At 48.7% G+C, this 3,384-nt stretch overlaps 1 long non-coding RNA gene across 4 annotated transcripts; it reads left to right on the forward strand.

The window, feature by feature from the left end:
* The first annotated feature begins 865 nt into the window (after window positions 1-865).
* Window positions 866-3,020, forward strand: LOC123116515 (uncharacterized). Of its 4 annotated transcripts, none has more exons than XR_006457102.1 (4): window positions 866-1,054; window positions 1,148-2,312; window positions 2,401-2,501; window positions 2,714-3,020. It is a non-coding gene; the product is annotated as an uncharacterized lncRNA (long non-coding RNA). The 4 variants fall into 4 exon arrangements; XR_006457100.1 differs by lacking the exon at window positions 2,714-3,020 and having other exon boundaries at window positions 1,148-1,300; window positions 1,461-2,312; window positions 2,401-2,663; XR_006457101.1 differs by lacking the exon at window positions 2,714-3,020 and having other exon boundaries at window positions 1,148-1,300; window positions 1,490-2,312; window positions 2,401-2,663.
* The last annotated feature ends 364 nt before the right edge of the window (window positions 3,021-3,384 follow it).

The following is a 3,384-nucleotide window of genomic DNA, read 5'->3' on the forward strand; positions in this document are numbered from 1 at the left end:
TTACCGCGAACGGTCCCCAGTCAGCCCGGGCCAATATTACAGGGCTGCTGCTCCCGACGTTGACATGTGCGCCTCCTTGTTAAATGGGCCGGTAGGCAACTGATCATTGTGGAGGAGCATCTGTGGCGTTAGATTTATCAGCCCACATGTTTATTTTATTTTTTTTGCAGGTAGCGCACATGTTTCAAATTCCTTCACGTAATAGCCGGCGTGCAATGTTTGGTCCATGAGTCCATCAAAACGCTGGGTTACGCTCAATATTTTTTTTCTTTTCAAAACGCTGGGTGCAACAGCAGAGGAAATGCACGATGGGTACTCTTCCCATGGTGGCTACTCGCCTACTCCCAAAGCCGATCTGGGTGATGAATTTAAATGCCTGCCTGTTACAAAATCCTTCTTTCTTGTAATTTACCTATATATAGTTCAATGATTCAACGAGCTTTTTGTTGATCTGCGTTGGATCTTTACAACTTAGAGATAGTCAAAGCTGATCAACGTAACATAATTCAAACTGTTTAAATTCTACCAAGCATGTAAAGTATTTTCCATATTCATATCATTACTTTCGATATTTTAAAATTTTATAATTATTTTTAGATATGAGCGCGGCAACGCGCGTTTTTATGTTCTAGTGTGCCATGATGGAGGATGCTTGACCCACCTCATGGGTTTGGTCCTTATTTTAGTGCCATATGTATAATAGGAGAAATCATATGGAAGGGGCGTTTTGGTGCCCGAGCCCAGCTGCTCTCGATATCTTCGGCGTTCATATTTGTCTCGGGATCGGATTTAAACCACGCTGACGCACCTGACAATGGGTAAAAGAAAACGAGTGTACGGGTGAATACAGTAAGGAACAGTTGCGAAATTGGTGGGGTTGTTTCGTATGGCTGGAACGGCGGACGGGCGTTCCTGTCCTGGAAAGCTGAGCCACGGATCAGATAAGGAAGGACGTCATTGGAAAGCTGAGCGGCGGCGGCGATACTTCCGGCCACCCGGGGACAAGGATAATGGAGGATGTGGGTATGGAGTTTCTTCTCGTCGCCGTCGACAGGTCAGTTCTTGTAGATCCGGGTATTTTGTGTGATTTGTTTCGCATTCCGCCAAAACCATTACGAGGTTCCCCTGATCTTGCTTCCCACCGAAGAAACGAACCGTAGCGACCCCGAAGACTTAAATGCTGGGTCTGGCTGCGGTCATCGGCTCGGGGAAGAGTCTGCCGGCGTCGGAAATCATCACGGACTAGGTCGGCGCAGTCCACATACAAAGTCAACCCCCAGGCCCCAGGATGGACGAAAAGGTGCGAACCTCAATCCCATCCGACTGTATTTAGATCCGACATATGCAGCAATAATTGTTTGCATACTGAGAATATGATGTGCATTGTTAAGTGATTTGACTTTTTGATCCTTGCTGGCAAAACAAAAGAAATTTCAGTGCTAGTACTTTTGTTGTTCTAGTTTGCTGACGGCCGAAGAAATTGAATCAGCTGAGGTAGTGGATGTGGCCGAAGAAATTGAACCACCATGGTCTCCGTGGGCGGGTTTGACTGAACCTGTTGATTGTTGGGAGCCGGAGCTATCTAGCCTGCTTGGTTGCCCTGGTGCACATGGTGCCGGCCGACTTGCTGCTGAGCATGGGCTATCTGCTGAGGGCTCATCCTCCTCAGGTATGAGCGCTGAAAGTCGAAGAAGTGACACAGCCGAGCCTGCGGAAAAATGCAGACCTATAGACCGAAACTCAATATCATGCCTGAAGCCTGCAAGATGCAAGAACTGTGGTGTTCAAGGTCGCCTCCGCAACAGCTGCACCAGGCCTCGCCTCTGGGTGTTATTGCATCTTTGACTTGAATTGCATTTTCAGTATGGTTCAGTTTGAGAATTTTCTAGTGCGCCTTGCCTGCTTGTTAATCTAGGTTGTACAATGGCTTTGTGTTCATCAGTTGCTGGAGTTGCCCCCCTGTCAATAAAAAAATGTATGAGCGTCCAAGCTGGAGTTGTCCACGCATCAGTTCGGTTTACCTGACGATGAACACACGTGTGCATCAGTTGTACAATGGCTTTGTGTTCATCAGTTGTACAATGGATTCAAAATTCAAAAGTGCAGTGGTGGGCGGCGTAGTGGCGTGGCATTGCATAAGATGACTGCTGGATGCTGGGATCATGTTCGTGCTCTCGTGAGTGGTACTCTTCAAGCAGGGATGGGGCCGGCGTGGAGCGTATGGGCTGACTCGAGTGTTGAGGCGTCGGCGTCGGTGTCCAAATGCAGTTCGCCCTCTCGAGCCTGCATCTGCTCCTGATCAGGCTATTAAGGTGAGTTGAGAATATCAGCTCGTTCTTTTCTGTATCTCCCGCAATGGTTTCATCTGCTCAACATTCCCCTGTTTCTGTTGATTCTTAGAACTCAGCTGCGGGCTCGGACAGGACCGGCGCGCGATGTCAGCGTCAGATTCCGGGAACTGCAATATGCATGATCGCGATGAAGGGGATGGACATGACGATGTTAGTTCTTGACTTCCTTCAGCGGCTGATTTGAGCGCACGGGCCGTGCAGTTCGTCTCTTTCGTTTTCTTTTTCAACCGCAGTTCGTCTCTCTAATGAGACGCGTTTCTGCATGGAGTCGTGGACACTGCGATAAAAGGCTGCTGCTTTGAGTCTGCATCAGCTACAACTCTCCTATTTTTCGTCAATCTAGCTGCCGCTGCTTTGGACAGGGAGGAAGGATTCAGGGAGCATGACCCCGATGCAGTCCGCGGGAGAGGATAGTGGATGTGTTGGATGACCGCGGTGGAACAGGTCGGCCCAGAAAAGCATCCGATCCATCGGGCCAGTTATGTACCGCATCGTCCGTCGGGTTCGGCCGGCAGTTAATGAGCCAACCGCTCCTTTTCCAATATAATGCATATACGCGTGCGACGTACGAAGAGAAATACCATCGAGGCTCACATCCCAAAACGAACGAGCGTGTGTGATTTCAGGAGCATCTGTGCTCGGGATCAGAAACGAATTTTCGAAATCATATCTCTCTCCCTCTCCCTCTCTTTCTCTCCTTCTCTCCCTCTCTATTGTATGGTGAAGATCACATACACGAGCTACACCTACCCAAAAGCCTAAAGAGGTACTAAAGGGTGCTGAATAGCATCTACCATCGGCAAACACTGCCAAAACAATGCTAGTGGTGGATTGCATGGACCTACTGTACAACCACACCGTTGCTAAGCTGAACCTCACCATGCAACCACACTGTTGTTGCCTTGACCTTCATCATGCAGGCACCGATCATGCACGCACCCTCGCCTTCGCCTCCGATGGTTAATCCCATATTTGATATTGGCAACTCTCGTTTTCGCTTTACATCCTAGTTGTTCTAGTTCAGAGATACATG

The sequence above is a fragment of the Triticum aestivum genome, chromosome 5B, assembly GCF_018294505.1.
Source record: "Triticum aestivum cultivar Chinese Spring chromosome 5B, IWGSC CS RefSeq v2.1, whole genome shotgun sequence".
In the NCBI taxonomy this organism is placed as follows: domain Eukaryota; kingdom Viridiplantae; phylum Streptophyta; class Magnoliopsida; order Poales; family Poaceae; genus Triticum; species Triticum aestivum.